Source organism: Sardina pilchardus, chromosome 1, assembly GCF_963854185.1.
Source record: "Sardina pilchardus chromosome 1, fSarPil1.1, whole genome shotgun sequence".
NCBI classification, from domain to species: Eukaryota; Metazoa; Chordata; class Actinopteri; order Clupeiformes; family Clupeidae; genus Sardina; species Sardina pilchardus.
Genome location: NC_084994.1, coordinates 36,599,646 through 36,611,247, shown reverse-complemented (window position 1 = coordinate 36,611,247; position 11,602 = coordinate 36,599,646). Strand labels below are relative to the sequence as shown.

General features: G+C 43.4%; 1 pseudogene; it reads right to left on the bottom strand.

Moving 5' to 3' along the window:
• LOC134078483 (NLR family CARD domain-containing protein 3-like) overlaps positions 1-11,602 on the bottom strand; it is a 29,500-nt pseudogene that overhangs the window by 1,264 nt on the left and 16,634 nt on the right.

Below are 11,602 nucleotides of genomic sequence, written 5' to 3'. Positions count from 1 at the left end.
CTGTGCGTGTGTGGCAGAGACCCGTATTCGGCACAAGATCCAATCAAATCACTTAGATTGTTTTGATTCGACAGCGGCCAACCACGCGGAACAAGCTTTAGTCCAGGGCCAGACAACGAACGTGAATGCGCTAGCAAAATGATACCGATTATTTCGTCTGCCTACAAAAATTACGTGGAGACCAACAAGAAACGAATCACGGTGTGTAGAACTTGTTAAATTCCTCCCAGCTTCATCTGAGCCTTCATCACATTAAATCCATTCCACTGGTTACCAGGAGGAGAATAGCCTAGCCTACCTTAACGTTTTGTTTTGAGCACTGGTTGTCACTCATTGGATACCAAACTCCATGTCATGTAATGGTAGAACGGGACAACACAATGCCATGCCACGGTAACCTAAATCATAGAAGTTAACATTGCAAGATATTTTCTATGACACCAGAAATATTTCCTTTACCTTGTTAGTTTTTTTAACATTCATTTTATTTAATGAAAACTATATCCTTGAACTATGCGTGACTATTTTGCTAAAACCGAATGAAACCTACTTCTTAAAGTGACAGGCACTCAATTAGACCTACACACCACCCCTGCAATATCATTAAAGACAAGTGTAATCATTATGAAGTATTCAAATTACTGAATATTTTTAGTTATAAGTAATTATGCAGATCCTAAAATGCTATAAATTGTTAACAAAATATGTAACGGTTTTGCCTATATTTTTGTAATGTAATAAACGGTCACTACCTGTTTCACTCAATTTTAAAAAAGACTCGAAAGGACTCGAAATTCAAAACGTAGGACTTGGGACTTGACTTGAGACTTGTTGGCCTTTGACTTGGACTTGACTCGGGACTTGCCTGTCTTGACTCGGGACTTGACTCGGGACTTGAGGGCAATGAATTGAGACTGACTTGTGACTTGCCAAACAATGACTTTGTCCCACCTCTGACACACACACACACACACACACACACACACATACACACACACACACACACTCTAAGACAGTCTCACACTCACACAGAAACAGGTCACACAAACGGGACAACACACACACACGTTCCACACGTACAAAACTACCGTATTGTCTATGACTATATGACTCTCTTGGACATCAGAAGCAATGTGATGATCAATATAAATATAACAGGATTTCACTGTTTCACCGAGACCTGGCTTAACCCAAACACTCCTTTTGGAGTATCTGACTATTATGGCATCCATTTGATCTGCTGATAAAGTTTCCTTCTGTACTTCTCACAACTGTTTACATTTCACCAGACGCCCCTGCTGCAGCGGCACTTGAACTGTATGTTGGAAACAAGAGAGTCAGCACCAGGAAGCAATCCTCATCATAACGGGTGACATCAATCACTGCAACCTCAAAACAGTCCTTCCCAAGTACCACCAGCACGTCACCTGTCCCACCAGGGGCGATCAGACCCTTGTCCACTGCTACACCCCACTGAAAGGCTCATACAGGTCTGTACCACACCCACACTTTGGTAAATCGGACCATTTGTTCCACACGTACATATTGCTGTATTGTCTATGAGTGTATGACTCTCCTGGACTCCCTACTTTGTGACCATTTGTCAGTGTTCCTCCTGCCGGCCTACAAAACCGAAGCTTAAGCGTGAGCAACCAGCAGTGAGCAAAGTTCAATGCTGCTCTGCAGAACACAAGTCTGTACTTCAGGACTGTTTTGACATAACTGACTGGTCTGTGTTCAAAGACTCCTCGGCGGAGCTGGACGAGTACGCCGATTCAGTGAGAGTGCATCAGGTGACGGACTACAACATGGACTTGTGTGTGCATTCCCATATCGTCCGATCCTTTCCCAGCCAGAACACCTGGGTAAACAACGCTGTTTACCTGAGCCTGAGGGAGAGGACCATGACCTGATTAGATATCAGAACTCAAGGTACACACTAAGAAGGGCAATACAAGTGGCTAAAAAACAGTATGGGAATGAGTTGGAGAATGACTTCAGCAACTGTGACATTGCCTGTGGAAGGGACTGCAGGTGATCACAGACTATAAAGCGACACCAGCTCTTACAGACACACCTGCCTTGGTTCTGGACGAGCTAAATAAACTCTATGCTCGTTTTGAGTATCACAAGTCTAAACCGGGGATGAAGGTGCTCTTCCAGTAGGAGGAGACATCTTACAGGTCTCAGAGGGTGAGGTCGGCAAAACCTTTAAAACGGGTTAAAATTCACAAAGCTGCCAGCGCTGATGACATCCCGTCTTGTGTATTCAAGACGTGCGCCACTCAGGTGCCACAAACCTACACTGACATCTTCAACTTGTCCCTGCCCTGGTGCACAGTGCCTTTGTGTTTCACAAAGACAACGATTGTGCCAGTGCCCAAGAAAAGTGCTGTGTCTTGCCTGAATGACTACCGGCCCATCGCCCTAACCTTGCCGTGGTGGTGAACTGTCTGGGGAGACTGGTTACAGCCTACATCAATACACACCTCCCTGCTTTCCTGGACCAACTTCAGTTTCCATATACTGTACGCACAGCAGATCTGTCCATCTCCATCACCTTGCATACTGCCCTAGCTCACCTGGACAAGAAAAACACCTGTCAGGATGCTGTTCACTGACTACAGCTCTGCCTTTAACACTGTTGTGCCATCAAGAGACCTGGGTCTGAGCAGCCTCCACACGCTGTCAGAGGAGGGCTGAGTCCATCATCAAGGACGCCAGCCACCCAGCTCACTCCCTATCCTCTCTTCTCTCCTCTGGTAAGTGCTACCAGAGCAAACACACACATATTGGACACGCACACCGAGTAAGCAACAGCAGTGAGCAATAACACACACACAGACACAAATATTGAACACACACACACACACACACACACACTAAGCAGTAAACAGAAACAACAAAGGGGTGGTTAATGTTACACATGACTACATTAGAAGTTTAGCAACAGACAGTAACTAAGCGGGCGGGACTTCAGGTTGAAAAATGACCAATCACAACAGGCAACTTCCTTGGTTCTGTCCCCCAAACTGTCAAAAGTCAACCCACGCGAGCAAAGCTGTACTTCAAGAGAGCGAGCAGAACTCATCTTGGAGAGAGTATGGCCCCCAGCTGTTGTTTTCCTCGCTCGCTGCTGTGTCTACGCGAGTGAATTAATAGTATTTGCTCCTGAGGATGTTGTATTGCGCTTGCAAGATATGACACTATTCTACCACCATAGACCTCTGTCAACTGTCAACTGTCACCTCTGTCAACTGTCTACTCCACACGCTGTCAGAGGAGGGCTGAGTCCATCATCAAGGATGCCAGCCACCCAGCTCACTCCCTCTTCTCTCTGCTTCCCTCTGGTAAGCGCTGCCAGAGCATTACCACCCACAAACCATTCAGAGACAGTCTTATACCACAAGCTGTCAGAATCCTAAATGGTCAGTGACTAAACAGCTCCTTCCCCTTATTGCCCACATGTGCTGCCTTATTTCTTTTATGATAGGCTATACTGGATGCATTGCCATGGTCACTACTGACTTTTTAAATTCTACCCACACGGTTAATTTCACACTTGCTATACTGCATCCGGGATGCATACTGTTTTTAGTGCTCATGTCTCATGTCCATGGGCCTGTGGTTTTATGTGTGTATAGTTGTCTTATATATTACATGTAGGTACATGAGTACACACACACAAGCACCGCAACAATATTACGTCTTGAAACTCAAAGCAAACACACACACACACACACACACACACACACACACACACACACTCACGCACACATACTGACACACAAACAGGAAAACAAACACACACTCTCAAGCACACAAACAGCCATAAAAATGCAGATGTGCACACACACACACACACACCGCACACTTTCGCCACCGCACATTCACAAACACACTTTCACTCAACCTGCTCTATCACTACCTGGTGCACTGCATTCACTGCCAACGATAAGAGCAGACCGTAGCATATCATTTGTTGCATTGAGAGGATGATTGGCTGTGATCTGTCATCACATACTGTAGTTAAGCTGCTACAAGCTTAAACTGCTCTCCACCATTATAACTTATACACACTACCCAACAAGTCTGGAGCATAGAGATATTGTGAATGTATAACATCTACTGCATGAGTTTGAAAAGGACATACAGTATCTGGAATCTAAATAAAAAATCTAGTCATCTACAGTAATATTTAATCCAATATTTCAAACTTTGCTTGCTTTTTCTATCCTCTAATTCTATTATTTTCTTCCACTCCAACTTGAGACTCTCCACATGTTAATCTGTCTCTGTTCTCAGGGGCCTCTCATGTGTCATGCCGTACTAGTTCTCCTTCTTTGTCTGCCATGATCCCTCTGATGTCTGGCTACTGTAACATGCCAACGTGTCAATCTGTCTCTGTTCTCTCTCTCTGTCACTATGATTCAGTGTGTTTCTGCAGGACACCACAGACCCCCACACATGCTCTAAAGGCCTTTCACATACAGTGGTGGCATACGGCACAGTGACATAGCTGCTTAATAAAGAACACTTCATCATAAGCATAACAGTACAACACTCAACAGTAGATCAACACTTACATTTTCTCAGTTCTCCACGGGCATGTCTTTAAAGGAGAGAGAGAGAGAGAGAGAGAGAGAGAGGGAAAGAGAGAGTAAATTAAACAAAGTCAATTCTACCATTATTAGAAGACAATAATCTTCACCAACTTGAATGTTTTAAATGGCAAAACAATGACATTGCTGTGTTACAAGAGCAATATGCCACACAAAGCCTTGTTGTGAGTGACTTAGCAGGCGCAGACAGTGAGCGTTTTCAGAGTACATCATAGCCCTCATTAGTCATCCAACTCAAAAAATGAAACTGATGAAATTGCATTGACATTTGACCTGACTGTTATAAGAGCGTTAGGCCCTTTATAGTCTTTCTGTGCAGTGACTCTGCAGGTGTATTCTAAACTTTGTAGTTTAAGAGTACATTATATCCGTCAGTAGTCATCTTATTACAAATAATTCACTACAGATGGTACGGGTTGAGAATGCTCCTTTCTTTCCCGCACATCGGGAATCCCGAAGCATCGGGACTTTGCAACCGCAAGGGGGCAACATAAGACCACCCTAATAAAATGAAGGTTCGGCTCATACCGGAAAACACGGAAAAACCCGAAGACACCGCGCTGGTGACAAGCGGAGAAAAGAGACATCACGCTCGGCATGACAGATTGCAGTTTCAGAGTTTTCGAATGTTTTACAGCCTACCTCACAGCTGGCTCTCTCACTCGACGTAGCCTATAACTCAGTCAGTCCAGCAGAGATGCCAAAGCAACGTTTTGGTCAATGGAGAGGGAGAGAAATGCTCCGCATATCCGTCTCATTTAATCCGTCTCATTTAATCATTAAAATTAAGGTGATGACTGGCGAAATTATAATCAAACGACGTTTCAATAAACCATTGATGAAATTAATGAAAATGGTTTTAGAAGCCTTCAATTCAACCTGAAAGACTCAATAGGCAACCTTAGATTAATTCATTAATTCATTACGGTTACAAGACCGCATTTCCGTGAATAGGCTATTATTGTCAAGGCGAAGACGAAAGAGATGGACAAGATGGACATTTAGGCTACATTTATGCTAGGAATACTTAGAAATGTGTAGGCCTATAGGCTATTTTAAAACGGAGGCATGTTCATTTTAGCCGGCGACGCTGGGTAGCTTACCCAGCACTTGTTATCACAGATTTTGTCCCCAACACTTTTGACAACTGAAAATAAAATGTATTTAACAGAAATATCTTTAATAGGCCTACATGCCTATCATGTCACTTTACTTATAACCGTAGGCTACATGCATGGAGAAGATCGCGCATTTTGTAACATTGTAACAATGGATGGTCAGATAGGCTATGCGATAGGGCAGTGAGGGTGATTCATTGTAACCATCGACTAGTAGGCCTAGCTCCGCAAAAGAAGTTTCTAGCAACTTAGAACTATATGGATCTCGTTATGCATGTTCATGTTGATTCAGAGATAGACATAGACTACCGTGGGCTACTGTGCGTCAATATAACACATTTTATCATGTGGTGAATTAATGACTAACGTCAGTTTAACATGTCAGAACTTTTGATCGGCGTTTCAAGTGCATGCCGCGAATAAATGAACTCGACTGACTGAATCCTTTATATTTCTTGGCTAAGTGCGAAGATCATGACACTCGAACTGTGGCGTAACTGGTTGAGGCATCTTAATCACACGTTAGCGACCGGGGTTCAAAACCTACTCTACGAACCTCTCCGGAACCCATTAAGACAAGAGGCATTATTTTATTAAAAAGTTTTGCGATTTTTTTATGATTGTGATGTCTGCTGAAAAGAAAAGTTAATATGTGAATTCGTGGTTCAGCGCACACACACACACACACACACACACACACACACACACACACACACACACACACACACACACACACACACACACACACACACACACACACACACACACACACACACACACACACACACTTTTACATTTACATAATAGGGCTCGGGCACACGCCTTGCATTCTAGGAATATCGCCGCCATTTGGTAGCGCACTGAACGTAATATCCATTCATTCAGATGCACAAGACAAGAAGCAGAAATATAGTAGCGATTTATTCTTTTCCTCTTGCGATCGTGGGTTGCACTGTTACACCCCACTACACAGCAACATACGACCAAGAAGGCAAAAACTAAGTAACAGGAACACACTAAAAGGCGGGAGTAAATCCATAGTAATCCATAGTAAACTAAGGAGTGAAGCTGCCAATGTGGCTGTGCCCGCAAAGTTTTGATGTCATGATCCCGAGCCCTAGTGTCAGGAAGTGTCTGTCGAGAGAGAGGGGGGAGGGAGGCAATCGTCCTCAATGCCGCATATAGGTAGGCTATAATGTCTAGTGAACTGGTTAGACAAGTGTGGGGGAGGGGGAATGATCGCACAAGACAATTGCTCTTCATGAAATGGGTAGTCTCACAGACGTTTGTCAATGTTTAAACGTAGCCTAATACATCACTTGCGAAATCGGACGTGGCACATAGCCTAATTATTACGCTACTGGATTTAATATAGCAAGTCCATAGACTTTGTTCATCCTATATTAGCCTATATTAAAATGTAATGTGCTGCGGGGAAGCATTGGGGAAGTCAGTTTAAGTTGTCCTGTAACAATTTGCCTCTTATTATAATCAAGAGTATACAGCCACTACGCACATAATAGCCTAGGTTACGGGCGGATGCGAGCAACCCCATGCAAAAGAAGGCCTTAAGTTAACGGACTGAAGGCCTGTTTACATGTCAAACATGCATTAAATCTAAGAAACGAAAAACACAAATATCATGTATTGTGTCGTAAACAGTTAATGACTTCGTGGCCACTATGCGCAACTGCATCGCGCAGTGAGCTGAAGGATAGGAGGACCGACACTTATTAACACAAAGCTTTGTAAAGCACTAACAACCACCCCTCAAAGTTCATTGTCCATAAGTCCAAACAATAAGTATAAAAATCCGACAATCCAAAACGATAACGAGATCTCCCAGAAACGAAAAACAAGTTTGTTGAGTAGCCTAGTCCTTCCAACAATCTCAGCTTTTGCGTTTGTTAGATAAAAGGCATCCTGTCCTGCTGTATTCCAATGAGAAAAAATCATCCACAAGGTAGGCTAAGGGCCACGGTAATGCAGCATGCAGGAATCTATATATGCACAAAACGAATGAATGGGTTATATCGGCCAAAACGAATGAATGGGTTGGGAGAGTCGTCTGGCTGTGTCAGCAGACTGCAGTCGGTCTCGAGGGGTTAAATAGCGCACGTACTTGAATTTTAATCTGAAGAAGACCACACGGTCGAAACGTCATTCCTTTGTGATAAAGAAAATAAAATCAAATCAAAAAAGAAGGATTTCAAGTGTGCGAACCTTTTTCCATTTTTTTATGATTTAGCCTACTCTTGTTCTGCACCTTGACCGGGGATGTGCACAAACTTTTTTACTACACTTGAATTTGAAACCAACTCTTCTCTAGCCTATATCCTATAGCCACTTCAATAATCAGATGTTATGCTCATTTTTGTAGGCTACACCTCACCGGCAAGCACGCACGCAAATGCTGCTTTTGCACATCTACAATATTGGCCAGGCTATATAGAATAGGCTTTTAGGACTGTATTTTGCCTTCGTGCAACTTTAGTTGTGCTCAATCTAAATTATTGTCAGTAAGGATAGGTCATATTACCAAATGGCGAACCTCGAAAATTATTTAGGATATAGAGCCGTGTCCATTACGCATGCAGTTATTTTTTAGGCTATTGTTTTACTTGAGTGTTTTTGTCTACCATGGCAAACATAGTTGAAACGTTCGCTCTAAACTTATGTATTTCCAATCGGCTTTCACAATCAGCTACAGCTGCGCGGCGCGGCGCAGCGCAGCGCAGCGCAGCGCAGCGCAGCGCAGCGCAGCGCAGATGATCTCCATGAAAACTTGCAATGTCTTTACAGAACTGCTTTCACTTCCCCGAGTCGCGAACGCAACATGCACAACAACCGATATTTAGCAAACACATGTATTTCCAGCTCTCAAAACCGATGAGGTCCAGATCTCAGTGGCCTCATAGCTGCCTACAGCCATGCATAGTAAGCCTAATGATAGCCTAATAGTTATGACATTAATAGCCTATTAATGACCTCATGTCGGAATGGCACGTTGTTTGAAAAAAAAAAAAGGCCTACCGCCGAGTGGGGATATGTCGGAATGAACAGCGGATACCAGATGGGTTGTAAAACATTCGAAAACTCTGCAACTGCAATCTGACATGCCGAGCGTCTGTTCAATACGGAAGAAGACTTTAACGTATTACTTAGCCGAAAAGTGAAGAAAAAATATGAGGACTGACCATCTCGTTTCTCCGCGTTTCCCCCAATAACAAATTTGCCAAACACAATTCGGGAGAAGCAGCGGACAGGAGCGCCACCACAAGCAAGCACTTCTAGTCCATATTAACATGGCAACGTTGCCTATGACTAAAGTGTCTAAGAAGGCTAGTCCTACTAATATTACATTTGATTGGTAGCATGTTTGTAGCACGCCAGTTTACCCATCCCCTACATCAAAACAGCTTAGAATCAATCAAGGAATCAGCTGTGTCGGCGTTAGGCTGTAGGCGATTTTCTATAACCATTTCAACTGTCAATTTCAACAATGGTTTATTGAAACGTCGTTTGATTAATTTCGCCAGTCATCACCTTAATGAGATTAAGGAGTCGACTATTGACGGATATGCGGTCTTCATCATTAAATGCAGCTGAAATGCGGGATGAAACTTTCTGCCACCTGGTGGTTGTTTGGGTACATTGCCTTAGCCTCGAAAAAAATCGGCTTGACAGCCTGCGGGATCTCTTCGGGAGTCCCGCGGGAAAAGGTGCATTCTCAACCTGTACCCACTGTAGCTCATGATCCGAAATTTGCAAAAAGACATGCGGTAGCAAAGCGTGTTTGGCGAGGTCTCTGACCAGGGTCTTAAAGTGTTTTGTGGGAGCGTGCAAGAGTCAACTGTGCAGGCAGAAGTCATGCAGGACCCCGTCATACACCCCTTTATTCTGAACTAAGGAAGACTGGAGGTGTGAGGGGAGATAGTGAGCAAATTAACCCGATGCTGCTGCTTTGACAGTTACAGTATGCTTTTATCTGCTATTACTGTTTGGTTTTGTTTATGTAAAGCACATTGGGTGACCCCTGTGTATGAAATGCGCTATGTAAATAAACTTGACTTGACTAGTAATTACTCAAGCTCATTATTATGCCATGTAAACAGCAGAAAATTTGGACATCTTTACGTTTGTAAGACCGACTGACTGAAGACGGAGGCGTGGCAAATTACGTTGCGCTCCTCCTGAACTAGAGTTTGTAAACACCATTATGAAACTGATGACAGTTTTTCCCACAGATTAGAGGGCAATGTGTGGTGATCGCTCCATGTCGGGGGGGGGGGGGGGGGGGGCACGCACGAGAGCGGGCCAAGGAGAATGAGTTTACTTCTACTGTTTGGTAATTAAGTTGCACGCATAGACTACAAAAGTTGCGGGAGAACTTTATGCTTCTACCCGAGCAGCGTCAGGTGCATCAGTGCGACCACCGGCCACGCTTCCAGGGATGATCTCGTTGGTTTTCATGGAGACAGACAGCCACGGTGTGCACGGAGGTTAGGGGCTGTGCGTGTGTGTGTGTGTGTGTGTGTGTATGAGAGACAGACGCGCGCGTGACAGAGAGGGAGCGCAGGGAAAGGAAATTCAGCTTTACGAATGCTGCATGTTTTTCAATAGCGTTTCAAAATAAGAATAAATAAATAAATAAATAAAAGAATAACGAAACGCAATATGTGGCGGCCGGTGCTGAATCTGTGGCGCACCGCCACACATTTGTCTATGTGTGGGAAACACTGGATGAAATTGAAACTTCAATTGCATCAACATGCTATAAGGTATCAGTGACTCATATCAGACATTAGACTGGACTCTGACATGACTACAATGACTCTCAACACACTCCTCACCCAACCCATTTTTACTGCTGGGTAGAAAAAACACTGACATAATGTTGTGTGGTGAATATACTGGTACTGAAACTATATATCAAAGACACTGTTTAAAAGCCTGAGAAGAAAAAAGGAAAGTCAAACACAAACCTCAATGTCTGCAGCTTACAGTTGATGTCACCTTTCAGTGCACTCGAAAGATGAATTCCAGTGATGTTTAAGTAATTGTCACTCAGGTCCAGTTCTGTCAGGGAGACCATGTGCTGCACAGCAGAGGCTAAAGCCTCACAGGATTCCTCTGTCAGTTTACAACCAGGTAGTCTGCATAGAGTGACAAAGACAGAGTGCAAAAGGCAGAAAGGCATGATATAATTTAATTTGATCACCTGTGTAAATCTCAACGTTGTGTTCCTACATAATCATACAATATGTTACAGCAGGAGTAGAGATGGGCAACATAGACTATAAACTATACCACAATGTCACGATAAGCTATTTTGGTGATAAGCATATCAGTGATGGTATGGAAATACAGTAGTACTATTCATCAAAGCAAAGTCATACTTGTCTCTTGGAGTTCTTTTTTATTGCTATTGCTTCTTTTTTTAAGTAGGATAACTGATTCGACCTGTGACTCCAAACTATTAGGTGATCCTCATTTTCATAGTAATGATTATTATAAAATGCTTCATTTTAACAATAATATGATCAATAACCAATATAACAACCCATAAGCACTGGGAAGTACATCACTGGCCTCAACTCAGCCAGCCCATCATGATGCTCTTATGTGTTCATAGATTAGTTACTATACACGCAGTGTTCATGGGTCTCCTGGAGACAGGCAATCATAATGTGGGTCAGTCAGAGAGGAAAGAAGTGTAGGCAGCAAGCTTTAAAAAACGTCTATTGTTACAATGTTAAGGAATTGTAGAGCACACTCTCTGCTAGGTCTCTCTCTCTCTCTCTCTCTCTCTCTCTCTCTCTCTCTCTCGGCCAGACTGTGCTGGTGCTACAGGGTGTCTGT